The sequence below is a fragment of the Triticum aestivum genome, chromosome 3B (assembly GCF_018294505.1).
Source record: "Triticum aestivum cultivar Chinese Spring chromosome 3B, IWGSC CS RefSeq v2.1, whole genome shotgun sequence".
Taxonomy (NCBI): Eukaryota; Viridiplantae; Streptophyta; class Magnoliopsida; order Poales; family Poaceae; genus Triticum; species Triticum aestivum.
In genome coordinates, this window is record NC_057801.1 from 676,739,765 (window position 1) to 676,756,559 (window position 16,795).

The following is a 16,795-nucleotide window of genomic DNA, read 5'->3' on the forward strand; positions in this document are numbered from 1 at the left end:
GCTGAAGCAGTCTTGCCGAGTGACCTGCTTCACAACGCACCCCGAGTCGAACTCTACACTGAAGATGAAGCAGAGCAAGCACGACAGGACTCAGTCGACCTTCTAGAAGAAGAAAGAGAGATGGCCATGATCCGATCGACTATCTATCAGCAGGACTTGCGTCGATTCCATGCCAGAAATGTGAAGAGTCAAGCCTTCCAAGAAGGAGATTTGGTTCTCTGAGTGGATCAGCAGAAGCCACACAAGCTTGCTCCTACTTGGGAAGGTCCCTTCATCGTCACCAAAGTCCTCCACAATGGAGCGTACCGCCTTTACAATGTCGATCGCCAAATCGACGAGCCACGAGCTGGGAATGCGGAGCTGCTCCGCCCCTTTTATACTTAAGTATTCACTCGCATGAGATGTAATAAAAGTACTTCTGTAGTTTATTTATCAAAGACAAGAGTGTTATGATTTTCCCAGTGATTGTTGTTACTTTTGTTTACATGAGAAATCCCCCACTGGGTGGCTTAGCTGCGAATCCGTTTTGCCTAAGTTTATAAAAAACAAAAATCCTGCCGAGTGGTGACCCAGCCTCCCACTCGAGGGCTTAGCTGCGAATCCGTTTCGCCTAAGTACTAAAAAATCCTACCGAGTGGTGAGCCAGCCTCCCACTCGGGGGCTTAGATGCAGTCCAAGTACTCGCCTAAGTTTAAAAAATCCTACCGAGTGGTGAGCCAGCCTCCCACTCGGAGGCTTAGCTGCAGTCCAAGTACTCGCCTAAGTGTTTAAAATCCTACCGAGTTGTGAGCCAGCTTCACGCTCGGGGGCTTAGCCGCAGTCCAAGTACTCGCCTAAGTTTAAAAAATCCTACCGAGTGGTGAGCCAGCCTCCCACTCGGAGGCTTAGCTGCAGTCCAAGTACTCGCCTAAGTGTTTAAAATCCTACCGAGTGGTGAGCCAGCTTCACGCTCGGAGGCTTAGCTGCAGTCCAAGTACTCGCCTAAGTATTTAATACAATGTGCGCTCTGCAAGGACGACGAGGTGCAGGTCGACTGCTACCTCCTCCTTCCGAGCTACGCCACAAACACAATGTGCACTCTGCAAGGATGACGAGGTGCAGGTCGACTGCTACCTCCTCCTTCCGAGCTACGCCACAAACACAATGTGCGCTCTGCAAGGATGACGAGGTGCAGGTCGACTGCTACCTCCTCCTTCCGAGCAACGCCACAAATACAATGTGCGCTCTGCAAGGATGACGAGGTGCAGGTCGATTGCTACCTTCTCCTTCCGAGCTACGCCACAAATACAATGTGCGCTTTGCAAGGGTGACGAGGTGCAGGTCGACTGCTACCTTTTCCTTCGAAGCTACGCCACCAAAAATCCTACCGAGTGGAGAGCAGACCTCCCGCTCGGGGGCTTAGCTGCAGTCCAGTACTTGCCTAAGTATCCGAAAATCCTACCGAGTGGAGAGCAGACCTCCCACTCGGGGGCTTAGCTACAGTCCAGTGCTCGCCTAAGTATTCAAAAATCCTACTGAGTGGAGAGCAGACCTCCCACTCGGGGGCTTAGCTGCAGTCCAGTGCTCGCCTAAGTATCTAAAAATCCTACCAAGTGGAGAGCAGACCTCCCACTCGGGGGCTTAGCTGCAGTCCAGTGCTCGCCTAAGTATCTGAAAATCCTACCAAGTGGAGAGCAGACCTCCCACTCGGGGGCTTAGCTGCAGCCTAGTGCTCGCCTAAGTATTTGAAAACCCTACCGAGTGGAGAACAAACCTCCCACTCGGGGGCTTAGCCGCAGCCCAGTGCTCGCCTAAGCACTTAATCTATTCCGCTCTGCAAGGGTGACGAGGCACTAAAATATATTCCGAGTGAAGAAGAAAATTCACTCGGAGGCAAATGCAAGCATATTCGATGATAAGCAAAGTTCGGATAACGGATTCCAAAGTGCTCATGCGTCAAGCCTGTAGAAGTTTATCGGTTACAAAAACCACTCGGCATACCGAGGCAAATTTAAGGTGAAGCATAGAAGTTTTTTACTCCTCAGGTGGAGGACTGGAGGGTGCGATAAACTGATCCAGGTCGATTCCATCAGCAATCCGAGTGGCAGCAGCAATGAAGGTCTCCATGAAAGATTGGAAGTCATGCTTCTTGGTATTGGCCACCCTGATGGACACCAGCTTGTCCTCTCGAGCATCCTTGCAGTGAACACGTACCAGAGACAGAGCCACATCAGCACCACACCTGGCGGAAGACTTCTTCCATTCCTGCACTCGACCTGGAACGTCATTTAGTCGAGTCATTAAAGACTCGAGGTCGTTTTGAAGCGCCTCTCTTGGCCAGAGTGTCATGTCGATCCACGACACCGCAACCTTCAGCCGAGCGAGGTAGTCCACAACACCAACAACGTGAGATTCCAGTCGGAGCATGTTCATAGCAGCTTCGTCCTTCATAGGAGAGTTAATGGGGTCCAGGCTTGTCTCCACTCGACTGGTTTCCTCCTCAAAGTTCTGGCAGAATTCTGCAAACACAATTCGGAATTAAGCCAACAGTTTTATGATGAGTCGATGATAACGAGTCAGTCGGATAAAAGAGATTACCTTCAAGCATGAGGAATAACTTCTTGGTGAGCCCTCCTAGATAAACCTCCAGATCGTTCCTCTTCCCCGCCAGTTCGCTAGCTTTGTCACTCAGAGCTATCTTGTCATTCTTCTGTCGACTGACCCCCTTGTTGGCCGCATCAAGAGCAGCTTTCAGATTGACGTTCTCCTCTTCAAGTTTTTCGACTGAAGTCATTTTTTCTTCCGCGAGCTTCGTCTTGTCTGAAGCCGCTTTCTGCGCCTCGGCGAGGTCAAGGTCCTTCTTCTTCAGAGCCTCCTTCAGTTTATCTGCAAACTGACAACGGGATCAGAATCAGGAATGGACAAGAAATAAAGGCAGTCATCAAGATTCTCACCAAACATACCTTTTGCCTCCTCCTTCGCCTTCGTGAAGTTTTCTTGGACAAGCTTCAAGTCAAGTTCAAGTTGGATATGTTTGTTCTCCAGCTCAGTATAACGAGCCACAAGCTCGCAAGATTTCTGCGAAAGATCAGTCGACAGACATCAAAGATAGGTCACTTCCGAGTGACTAAGAGAAAAAATCTTAGCATTTCTAAGACTACAGCCGAATCGAAATATTCAACAGTAGTCTCGGGGACTACACCCAGTGGGTGCACTCAACGTGCCCCCACTGGTTCCATGATTCCATTCGACCAGACCGAGTGGAGAAAGTAAAGTGAAGAAGTTCAAAGTATAAAGACTATAGTCGATTGCCAGCAATCCACCACAGTCTCGGGGACTACACCCAGTGGGTGCACTCAGTGTGCCCCCACCAATCCAAAAGTTCAATCGACGTACCCAGTGGGTGTATAGATACTAATATCTTCAGAAAGAAAATTTTTCAGGTACCATATCCTAACAGAACAAGCGGTGATCAACTAACCTGGACATTGCTCTGAAGAGCTGAGCTTGCATCATAAGCTGCTTGGCTGGCTTCTCGGATCGCCTTCACCTGCTCCATCATGACCCCCGCCTGGCGTATAGCTTCCTTAGCAGCACCTGCTTGGTCTTCTGGGACGTGGTGTGTGGCGAAAAGGGAAGGCGGATCAGCACTCGACGACGAAGGGCGAGCACTCGTCAGTGGCACAGCAAAGGACACTGTAGTCCGAGTGATGTTGCCTCCCTCCAGAGCCAGCGTCTCAGGTGCTGATACAACCTGAGCAGTCTTGCCAGCAGGCGCTTTATTGTTCCTCCTATGCCTCAGTGGCTCCTCATCGTCATCATTAGGGAGGTCAATGACATGAGGTGGAGCTACAGGAAAGATTCAAAGTTAAAAATGAAGATCCAATCGACCAAGAGCGAAACTATAGAGATCATACCAAGGTTGGAGGTGGCAGCATCTTCCATTTCCTGGTCCTCGTTCCTGGCTGACGTCTCGGAGGTAGCAGCACTGCAGATCCCGGAAATCAGTCGGTTAGCCAACGAGTCGACCAAGAGTTTATTCATGCCAAACAAGAAAACACAAGTTCTACTATTACCCGGAAATAGTGGGAATCACCATCCTCATCTTCGGCAGGGCCTTCGTCGGCTTTGACGACGTCGCTCGGGGTTGCTTCGACGCTTTCTCAGTCGGCGCTGGAGAGGTCGTCTGAGGGCGTTTCGTTGACTGCCCAACAGGCACAGTCGCTTTGCCATGCTCGACTGCAGGGTCATGGGCGAGCTTGGATCGCCTTTCAGTGCGGGGAGGGTCGACTTCCTCCTCCTCTTCCTCCTCCTATTCACCAGAGTCATCGTCTTCTTCATCTTCCTCACCGTCAGATTGCCACTCCTCTTGACTTTCACCTCCGCTTCCCTCATCCTCCTCAATCTGTTCTTGCGCCCCGTTGGGCATCGAGTACATTTCAGTAGTGGCCTAGAAGTCAACAAACAAGACAAAAAGTCAGTCGACTGAATTCTAGCAAAACGGAATGTAGGAAGCAGGATCATAGTCGGAGATATATAATTGGACCTTGTCTGGCTCGTACGATTGGTCGAGTGGAGGGATCCTCCTGGCTCCTCGGGGGTTGTCTTTGTTCCCTGTGATGGCAGTCATCCACCTCTCCAGTGTGGCATCCTCGACCTCCTACGGGTGGGCCCGAGTGGTGTCTTCAGTGCCAGAGTACATCCACATTGGATGGTCTCGATATTGAAGTGGCTGGATGCATCGTCGAAGAAAAACCTCCAGAAGATCCATGCCAGTCACCCCGTCACGGATGAGCTGGACTACACACTCGACCGACACCTTAACCGGAGCCTTCCCCTCTGGGACCACCTTCAGAGAGGACGGCTTGCTCACTTGATCCATGGAGAAAGGAGGGAGTCCAGTTGACTACCCTGGCGTCGGCTGGTCTTGGCAGTAGAACCAGGTCGACTGCTACCCTCGGACCGACTCAGGAAGGACCATGGCTGGAAAAAGCACTCTTTCCCCTCATTTGAACCCCAAGACCCCCAAACATCTGAATAACTTGGGTTTTCTTGTCACTCGGATTGGCCTTTTTCACCATCTGGGAGCGACATGTGAAAATGTGTTTGAAAAGGCCCCAATGCAGCCGACAACCCAAGAAATTCTCACACAAGGACACGAAAGCAGCGAGATACACGATGGAGTTGGGTGTGAAGTGGTGGAGTTGTGCCCCAAAGAAGTTCAGAAATCCCCGAAAGAAAGGGTGGGGCGGCAAAGAAAACCCGCGGTCAACGTGAGTGGCTAAGAGGACGCACTCACCCTCCTGAGGCTGCGCCTGCCACTCCTTCCCTGGGAGACTCGCTGATCCATGAGGAATCAACCCTTCATTGGCCAGGTCGTCCAGATCTTTCTGGTGGATGGTCGAGCGGATCTAGTCGCCCTGGATCCAGCCCTGCGGCAAACCGGCCCGCGACGAGGATCCGCCCCGACTGGTCGCCCTTCCCTTCGCCTTCGCCGTCGCCTTCTTCGCCCGCTCCAAAGCCGCCGTCTTCTCCTTCACCATCGTCACCGGCGAAGCACGCACAGAGCAGCGACGCTGGGATGGAGGCGAACGCAGCAGATGAATCTGAGGAAGAGGGAGAGGGAAATGAGGGCGCACTTTTCAAAAAAAACCCGTCCAGCGCCTTATATGGAGTTGCTTCCGAGTGGCTGACTGGTAGGCCCGGGTGATCCTGTCAAATCCCGCAACAGTCGCGCACGCGATACGTGGCGCAAAGATCGAGGCATTCCTGCCTTATCCCATCCGAGTACCGCGGCCTCCTCCGCCTCACGCGCTTCCCAAAATTCAGATCCCACTAAATCCGCGAACAGCAGAGCAACTTGTCAGATTGGAGATTTCCTCCAATCCGTCACTCGGAGATCCCCAAGTACAGAAAAGTCACTCGACAGATACAAAGAATGGATCAAGGCGACTGAAAAAGAAGTTGGTGCCGTCACCTAAAGTCATTGATCCAGAACAAGACATACTCACAGCATGAAAAACGGGTCGGAAGAGTTCTCAACTCCTTCCTCACTCAAACCTCGATCCATTCGGGGGCTAATGATGAAGCCATGTACCTAGGGTAGGGTCATGGACCCGTCCAAAGTACCCTACCCAAGGACATCTCTAGAATAAATTACCTTTCAGTCGACCTGGAAGGATTCCACTCGACGGACTCGAAGACACTCAACCATGAAGCCACTCACTCGACCACCAGGAGAACTAGAGTCACTCTGCACGCAAACGGTCTATCATTAAGTAGTCTTTATGGTCATGATAGCACTTTATGTATGGCGTACCAGTAACGCCATACCTTAATGTACCTTAGAACCCTGCATAACTGAGGGCCGGAGGGGTCTGGCAGACTCTATATAAGCCACCCCCTCCTGAGTGTAAAGGGTTCGCACCCCTGTAACTCATACACATATAATCTAGTCGACCGCCTCCGGGCTCCGAGACGTAGGGCTATTACTTCCTCCGAGAAGGGCCTAAACTCGTAAATCTCTTGCGTATACAACTACTCCATAGCTAGGATCTTGCCTCTCCATACCTACCCCCCTATTCTACTGTCAGGCTTAGAACCACGACAGCCGCCGCAGCCACCTGCCACCAATCTTTCTTCAGAGTTGTACTTGCTACATCTACCTTGCCCGGTCTAGCTGCCGCCGATGCTATCACGACGTCAGACAGTGTCACCCTCCTGTGTGAGTCCATCTCCGCGTATCGGGTGCCGAGTCTCCACCGCGCCACGCTGCCGAGATCCACCGTCATCAATGGGCAAGATAAATCACCGCTTCTCCTCTTGTCCCCTCCAACCAGCACTTGCTCCAAAACGATGCCCCCAGGAGGGAGAACGACACCGAAGGTGCCGTCATCATCCGATCCGGTAGACCCAGATCTAGGGTTTCCCTCGGAAATTCCCGATCAGGTTGATGTGACCTGCAACAATGATGCCTCAAGAAGGGAACGACGTCCGCGACGCTGCCATTGTCCGCCAAGACCGCAGTCAGGTGTGATTTTCACCCGAAGCCACGTCGTCCCAATCTCACGGCTGGCTGGAACCAAGCGGAACCTCGCCATGAAGACGTATGGTGCCGCCGGAAAGCCGGTTGAGGACCTCCTGCCGCCCCACCCCGGCCCCATCACGCGCCGCCGGTTGTCTATAGACGAACCACGGCGGATCTGGCTGGGACGCCAGATCCACGGCCACCGCCCGCCCATCGCATAGCGGAGAATCCCACCGGAGGACCTCGCCAGCCCTAGGTTCGCCGGCTGCCGCCGCACAGCCAGGACGCCGCTGTGGCTGCCGCGCGAAGACCCAGCACGAGCTGCCCCAGCCTCCTGATGGGAAATCCGTCGCTTTCCTCCTGCCCTAGCCCTTTAGGCGTCGGGCGCTGCCACCACCGCGGCCAGTGACGGCAGCAGCGGCGGCAACGATCTGCCTCGCGGGAAGGCTGGCGGCGCGAGGAATTAGGTCCCCCTAGCGTCACCCTGGGTGGCGCGTGAGGGGGTTGCGAGAGGGAGGGGGTCGCGAGGGGGTCCATTGAATAAAGTAGTTGTGTGTATTCTTTTATGCAGAGATCAGGGGCTTCAACCTCCTTTTCAAAATAAAAAAAACTAGAGCCTTTTTTTGCAGGGATGCACCATCTTCTTTCGATGCACAAGGATGCAATAATAATAAACAAAAAGGAAACCTCCTGGCCTTTGCTATCATAATGTATGGACGCGTGTCAACCATGTACGAAAGTTCACAGATGTAGTATGTGCCGTATGAATTGGTGCTCATCGTCTCGTCCCAATGTTGCCTCCTGAATGACTGGTTGTCCAAATGTGCATGAGCTAGGTGTGATATCCAAGTAAGTTGATGCTAGGGACATATAAATGGGGCCAGCTTCCAGCTCCTGATCAATAATCTGTATCACTGTATGATTAGACAAGAGTGTTGCCTCAGCCCTTTTTGAAGCGAGTGAGATGTATCTTAAGCTTTTTGGGTGTGTAGCATACCGCTGGTCTTTGTGATGTTAGATACCGGAGTAAACCAAGTGCAAATTTTGTCAAGAGCCCACCCAACATATCCAAATTCACAAACCTACTAGAGAGTAGTTTTTATCTCCATGAGTCCAGGTTATATAGTTTTCCAGCTCTGGTCAGCTGAGCTAATTGAGACGTATTTGAAGTTTTGAACTTTATATATAATAGAGGTGCTAATGTGAGATACTCGAGTAAACCAGCCCCTTAAGAGAGTGTTGCCGGGAGGCCTTCTTCGAAGCAAGCAAGATGTATCGTGAGATGGCACCCCCCCCCCCAATGTTGCCTCCTGAATGACTGGTTGTCCAAATGTGCATGAGCTAGGTGTGATATCCAAGTAAGTTGATGCTAGGGACATATAAATGGGGCCAGCTTCCAGCTCCTGATCAATAATCTGTATCACTGTATGATTAGACAAGAGTGTTGCCTCGGCCCTTTTTGAAGCGAGTGAGATGTATCTTAAGCTTTTTGGGTGTGTAGCATACCACTGGTCTTTGTGATGTTAGATACCGGAGTAAACCAAGTGCAAATTTTGTCAAGCGCCCACCCAACATATCCAAATTCACAAACCTACTAGAGAGTAGTTTTTATCTCCATGAGTCCAGGTTATATAGTTTTCCAGCTCTGGTCAGCTGAGCTAATTGAGACGTATTTGAAGTTTTGAACTTTATATATAATAGAGGTGCTAATGTGAGATACTCGAGTAAACCAGCCCCTTAAGAGAGTGTTGCCGGGAGGCCTTCTTCGAAGCAAGCAAGATGTATCGTGAGATGGCACCCCCCCCCCCCAATGTTGCCTCCTGAATGACTAGTTGTCCAAATGTGCATGAGCTAGGTGTGATATCCAAGTAAGTTGATGCTAGGGACATATAAATGGGGCCAGCTTCCAGCTCCTGATCAATAATCTGTATCACTGTATGATTAGACAAGAGTGTTGCCTCGGCCCTTTTTTGAAGCGAGTGAGATGTATCTTAAGCTTTTTGGGTGTGTAGCATACCGCTGGTCTTTGTGATGTTAGATACCGGAGTAAACCAAGTGCAAATTTTGTCAAGCGCCCACCCAACATATCCAAATTCACAAACCTACTAGAGAGTAGTTTTTATCTCCACAAGTCCAGGTTATATAGTTTTCCAGCTCTGGTCAGCTGAGCTAATTGAGATGTATTTGAAGTTTTGAACTTTATATATAATAGAGGTGCTAATGTGAGATACTCGAGTAAACCAGCCCCTTCAGAGAGTGTTGCCGGGAGGCCTTCTTCGAAGCAAGCAAGATGTATCGTGAGATGGCACCCCCCAATGTTGCCTCCTAAATGACTGGTTGTCCAAATGTGCATGAGCTAGGTGTGATATCCAAGTAAGTTGATGCTAGGGACATATAAATGGGGCCAGCTTCCAGCTCCTGATCAATAATCTGTATCACTTTATGATTATACAAGAGTGTTGCCTCGGCCCTTTTTCGAAGCGAGTGAGATGTATCTTAAGCTTTTTGGGTGTGTAGCATACTGCTGGTCTTTGTGATGTTAGATACCGGAGTAAACCAATTGCAAATTTTGTCAAGCGCCCACCCAACATATCCAAATTCACAAACCTACTAGAGAGTAGTTTTTATCTCCACGAGTCCAGGTTATATAGTTTTCCAGCTCTGGTCAGCTGAGCTAATTGAGATGTATTTGAAGTTTTGAACTTTATATATGATAGAGGTGCTAATGTGAGATACTCGAGTAAACCAGCCCCTTCAGAGAGTGTTGCCGGGAGGCCTTCTTCGAAGCAAGCATGATGTATCGTGAGATGGCACCCCCCCCCCCGAACCCATGGGCATATGCACCCACTTTTCAAAAAATGCATTTTAAGCACGTTTTAAAATGTCAAAAAATTCAAGAGAAATATCACACATACATGTTCGCAAATATGTGTACGCGGCACAAAGTTTTGTGAAAAAATGTCTTTTTTCTGTCTCCGCAGAAAAGACAAATTTTAGTGCTTTTAAATAGTGTTTCACAACATAATTTTTTGTCTTTTTTGCACAGGCCACCAAAAAAGATATTTTCCCATGAAACTTTATGCATGCACATAGAACATGGAGACACACCCGTGCAACTTTTTTCAGATTTTTTTAGCATCTAGAAATGTGTTTTTCAAAGTGGGTTCATATGTGCCCGGGTTCATCCATACACTTCTCGATGTATCTTAACCTTCTTTTGGTGGGTACCTCTCGAAACATGCTTTCACCCTGCTTTATAAATAAAGCAACAACCATACAAAGTACATGGCTGAATGATACAAAGTGGTGAGGTAACCCTCTTACAAAGCCGATCTCAATTTAATCGGAAACGTAGACTGCAGGACACCACAAAACCGGAATATAACACAGGGAGACCTGAGAACACTGCTACACTACACCCTAGAACACCTAAGCTCCACGACAATGCCCTCAGGAGAGGGAACGGCGCCAGGCGTCACCGCTGTCGAGTCCAAAGGACAAGGGTTTTCACCCGGAACTCAGGCACGAAGAGGAGCACCACGACGATGTTGGAAATATGCCCTAGAGGCAATAATAAAATGGTTATTATTAGATTTCCTTGTTCATGATAATTGTCTATTGTTCATGCTATAATCGTGTTATCCGAAAATCGTAATACATGTGTGAATACATAGACCACAACATGTCCCTAGTGAGCCTCACGTTGACTAGCTCGTTGATCAATGGATGGTTACGGTTTCCTGACCATGGACATTGGATGTCATTGATAAGGGGATCACATCATTGGGAGAATGATGTGATGGACAAGACCCAATCCTAAGCATATCACAAGATCGTGTAGTTCGTTTGCTAGAGCTTTTCTAATGTCAAGTATCATTTCCTTAGACCATGAGATCGTGTAACTCCCAGATGCCGTAGGAGTGCTTTGGGTGTACCAAACGTCACAACGTAACTGGGTGGCTATAAAGGTATACTACAGGTATCTCCAAAAGTGTCTGTTGGGTTGACACGGATCGAGACTGGGATTTGTCACTCCGTATGACGGAGAGGTATCTCTGGGCCCACTCGGTAATGCATCATCATAATGAGCTCAATGTGACCAAGTGGTCGGTCACGAGATCATGCATTACGGTACAAGTAAAGTGACTTGCCGGTAACGAGATTGAATGAGGTATTGGGATACCGACGATCGAATCTCGGGCAAGTAACGTACCGATTGACAAAGGGAATTGTATACGGGATTACTTGAATCCTCGACATCGTGGTTCATTTGATGAGATCATCATGGAATATGTGGGAGCTAACAAGGGTATCCAGATCCCGCTGTTGGTTATTGGCCGGAGAGCTGTCTTGGTCATGTCTGCGTGATTCCCGAACCCGTAGGGTCTACACACTTAAGGTTCGGTGACGCTAGGGTTATTAGGAAGACTTGTAAGTGATTACCGAATGTTGTTTGGAGTCCCGGATGAGATCCCGGACGTCACGAGGAGTTCCGGAATGGTCTGGAGGTAAAGATTTATATGTGGGAAATTGTCATACGGTCACCGGAAAAGTTCGGGGGCATATCGGTATTGTACCGGGGCCACCGGAGGGGTTCCGGGGGTCCACCGGGAGGGGCCACCTCTCTTGGAGGGCTTCATGGGCCGTAGTGGGCAGGGAACCAGCCCCTGGAGGGCTGGGCGCACCCCCCCTTGGGCCCATGCGCCTAGGGTTTGGGGGGAACCCTAGAGGGGGCGCCCCCCTTGCTTGGGGGGCAAGCCCCCTCCCCTTGGCCGCCCCCCCTCTAGATCTCATCTAGAGGGGGCCGGCCCCTTCCCCTTTCCCCTATAAATAGAGGGGTGAGGGGAGGGCTGCACACAACATCCAAGGCGCAGCCCCTCCCCTCCCCAACACCTCTCCTCCTCCGTTAAGAGCTTGACGAAGCCCTACCGGAGTACTGCCTCTCCACCACCACCACGCCGTCGTGCTGCTGTTGGAGCTCTCTTCCTCAACCTCTCCCTCCTCCTTGCTGGATCAAGGTGCGGGAGACGTCTCCGCTCTGTACGTGTTTTGAACGCGGAGGTGCCGCCCGTTCGGCGCTAGGATCATCGGTGATTTGGATCACGACGAGTACGACTCCATCAACCCCGTTCTCTTGAACGCTTCCGCTCGCGATCTACAAGGGTATGTAGATGCACTCCTCTCTCTCTCGTTGCTAGATGACTCCATAGATTGATCTTGGTGATGCGTAGAATTTTTTTTATTTTCTGCAACGATCCCCAACAGTGGCATCATGAGCTAGGTCTATGCGTAGTTTCTATGCACGAGTAGAACACAATTTTGTTGTGGGCGTAGATGTTGTCATTTTTCTTGCCACTACTAGTCTTATGTTGTTTCGGCGACATCGTGGGATGAAGCGGCCCGGACCGACCTTACACGTACGCTTACGTGAGACAGGTTCCACCGACTGACATGCACTAGTTGCATAAGGTGGCTAGCGGGTGTCTGTCTCTCCCACTTTAGTCGGATCGGATTCGATGAAAAGGGTCCTTATGAAGGGTAAATATAAATTGGCATGTCATGTTGTGGTTTTGGCGTAGGTAAGAAACGTTCTTGCTAGAACCCTATTGCAGCCACGTAAAAACATGCAACAACAATTAGAGGACGTCTAACTTGTTTTTGCAGCATATGCCTTGTGATGTGATATGGCCAAAAGGATGTGATGAATGAAATATATGTGATGTATGAGATTGATCATGTTCCTATAATAGGAATCACGACTTGCATGTCGATGAGTATGACAACCGACAGGAGCCATAGAAGTTGTCTTTATTTTTGTATGACCTGCGTGTCATTGAATAACGTCATGTAATTACTTTACTTTATTGCTAAACCATTAGCCATAGTAGTAGAAGTAATCGTTGGCGTGACAACTTCATGAAGACACGATGATGGAGATCATGATGATGGAGATCATGGTGTCATGCCTGTGACGATGATGATCATGGCGCCCCGAAGATGGAGATCAAAAGGAGCAAAATGATATTGGCCATATCATGTCACTATTTGATTGCATGTGATGTTTATCATGTTTTTGCATATTGTTTGCTTAGAACGACGGTAGTAAATAAGATGGTCCCTCATAATAATTTCAAGAAAGTGTTCCCCCTAATTGTGCGCCGTTGCGAAAGTTCGTTGTTTCGAAGCACCACGTGATGATCGGGTGTGATAGATTCTAACGTTCACATACAACGGGTGTAAGACAGATTTACACATGCAAAAACACTTAGGTTGACTTGACGAGCCTAGCATGTATAGACATGGCCTCGGAACACAAGAGACCGAAAGGTCGAACATGAGTCGTATAGAAGATGCGATCAACATGAAGATGTTCACCGATGATGACTAGTCCATCTCACGTGATGATCGGACACGGCCTAGTTGACTCGGATCATGTATCACTTAGATGACTAGAGGGATGTCTATCTGAGTGGGAGTTCATTATATAATTTGATTAGATGAACTTAATTATCATGAACTTAGTCTAAAATCTTTGCAATATGTCTTGTAGATCAAATGGCCCACGCTAATGTTGCCCTCAACTTCAATGCGTTCCTAGAGAAAACCAAGCTGAAAGACGATGGCAACAACTATACAGATTGGGTCCGGAACTTGAGGATCATCCTCATAGCTGCCAAGAAAGCATATGTCCTAGATGCACCGCTAGGTGAAGCACCCGTTTTTCCAGCAACTCAAGACGTTATGAACGCCTGGCAGTCGCGTAGTGATGATTACTCCCTGGTTCAGTGTGGCATGCTTTACAGCTTAGAACCGGGGCTCCAAAAGCATTTTGAGCAGCACGGAGCATATGAGATGTTCCAAGAGCTGAAAATGGTTTCCCAAGCTCATGCTCGGGTCGAGAGATATGAAGTCTCCGACAAGTTCTACAGTTGTAAGATGGAGGAGAATGGTTCTGTCAGCGAGCACATACTCAAAATGTCTGGGTTGCACAACCGCTTGTCTCAGCTGGGAGTTAATCTCCCGGATGACGTGGTCATTGACAGAATCCTCCAGTCGCACCCACCTAGCTACAAGAGCTTTGTGATGAACTACAATATGCAGGGGATGGTGAAAACCATTCCTGAGGTATTTTCAATGCTGAAATCAGCGGAGGTGGAGATCAAAAAAGGAACATCAAGTGTTGATGGTCAATAAAACCACTAGTTTCAAGAAAGGCAAGGGTAAGAAGAACTTCAAGAAGGACGGAAAGGGAGTTGCCGCGCCCGGTAAGCCAGTTGCCGGGAAGAAGCCAAAGCATGGACCCAAACCTGAGACTGAGTGCTTTTATTGCAAGCGAAGCGGACACTGGAAGCGGAACTGCCCCAAGTACTTAGCGGACAAGAAGGCCGGCAACACCAAAGATATATGTGATATACATGTAATTGATGTGTACCTTACTAGTGCTCGTAGTAGCTCCTGGGTATTTGATACCGGTGCGGTTGCTCATATTTGTAACTCGAAACAGGAGCTGCGGAATAAGCGGAGACTGGCGAAGGACGAGGTGACAATGCCCGTCGGGAATGGTTCCAAGGTCGATGTGATCGCCGCCGGCACGCTACCTCTACATTTACCTACGGGGTTAGTTTTAAACCTCAATAATTTTTATTTAGTGCCAGCTTTGAGCATGAACATTGTATCTGGATCTCGTTTAATACGAGATGGCTACTCATTTAAATCCGAGAATAATGGTTGTTCTATTTATATGAGAGATATGTTTTATGGTCATGCCCCGCTGGTCAATGGTTTATTCTTAATGAATCTCGAACGTGATGTTACACATATTCATAGTGTGGATACCAAAAGATGTAAGGTTGATAACGATAGTCCCACATACTTGTGGCACTGCCGCATTGGTCACATTGGTGTCAAACACATGAAGAAGCTCCATGCTGATGGACTTTTGGATTCTCTTGATTACGAATCATTTGACACATGCGAACCATGCCTCATGGGCAAAATGACCAAGACTCCGTTCTCCAGAACAATGGAGCGAGCAACCAACTTATTGGAAATCATGCATACTGATGTATGCGGTCCAATGAGCGTTGAGGCTCGCGGAGGCTATTGTTATGTTCTCACTCTCACTGATGACTTAAGTAGATATGGGTATGTCTACTTGATGAAACACAAGTCTGAGACCTTTGAAAAGTTCAAGGAATTTCAGGATGAGGTAGAGAATCAACGTGACCGAAAGATAAAATTCTTACAATCAGATCGTGGGGGAGAATATTTAAGTCACGAATTTGGTACGCACTTAAGGAAATGTGGAATTGTTTCACAACTCACGCCTCCTGGAACACCTCAGCCTAACGGTGTGTACGAATGTCGTAATCGCACTCTATTGGATATGGTGCGATCTATGATGTCTCTCACTGATTTACCGCTATCTTTTTGGGGATACGCTCTAGAGACAACTACATTCACTTTAAATAGGGCACCGTCTAAATCCATTGAGATGACACTGTATGAATTATGGTTTGGGAAGAAACCTAAGCTGTCGTTTCTAAAAGTTTGGGGATGAGATGCTTATGTCAAGAAACTTCAACCTGAAAAGCTCGAACCCAAGTTAGAAAAATGCGTCTTCATAGGATACCCTAAGGAAACCATTGGGTATACCTTCTACCTTAGATCCGAAGGCAAGATCTTTGTTGCAAAGAACGAGTCCTTTCTGGAGAAAGAGTTTCTCTCGAAAGAAATAAGTGGGAGGAAAGTGGAACTCGATGAAGTACTGCCTCTTGAACCGGAAAGTAGCGCAGCTCAGGAAGATGTTCCTGTGGTGCCTGCACCGACTAGAGAGGAAGTTAATGATGATGATCAAGGTACCTCAGATCAAGTTGCTACTGAACTTCGGAGGTCCACAAGGACACGTTCCACATCAGAATGGTATGGCAACCCTGTCCTGGAAATCATGTTGTTAGACAACGATGAACCTTCGAACTATGAAGAAGCGATGGCGGGCCCAGATTCCAACAAATGGCTAGAAGCCATGCAATCCGAGATAGGATCCATGTATGAAAACAAAATATGGACTTTGACAGACTTGCCCGATGATCGGCGAGCGATAGAAAACAAATGGATCTTTAAGAAGAAGACGGACGCGGATGGTAATGTTACCATCTATAAGGCTCGACTTGTCGCTAAGGGTTATCGACAAGTTCAAGGGGTTGACTACGATGAGACTTTCTCTCTCATAGCGAAGCTGAAGTCCGTCCGAATCATGTTAGCAATTGCCGCATTCTACGATTATGAGATATGACAAATGGACGTCAAAACGGCATTCCTTAACGGTTTTCTTAAGGAAGAATTGTATATGATGCAGCCGGAAGGTTTTGTCGATCCTAAGAATGCTAACAAGGTATGCAAGCTCCAGCGCTCCATCTATGGGCTGGTGCAAGCATCTCGGAGTTGGAACATTCGCTTTGATGAAATGATCAAAGCGTTTGGGTTTATGCAGACTTATGGAGAAGCCTGCGTTTACAAGAAAGTGAGTGGGAGCTCTGTAGCATTTCTCATATTATATGTGGATGACATACTTTTGATGGGAAATGATATATAACTTTTGGACAGCATAAAGGCCTACTTGAACAAGTGTTTTTCAATGAAGGACTTTGGAGAAGCTGCTTATATATTAGGCATCAAGATCTATAGAGATAGATCGAGACGCCTCATAGGTCTTTCACAAAGAACATACCTTGACAAGATATTGAAGAAGTTCAATATGGATCAGTCTAAGAAGGGGTTCTTACCTGT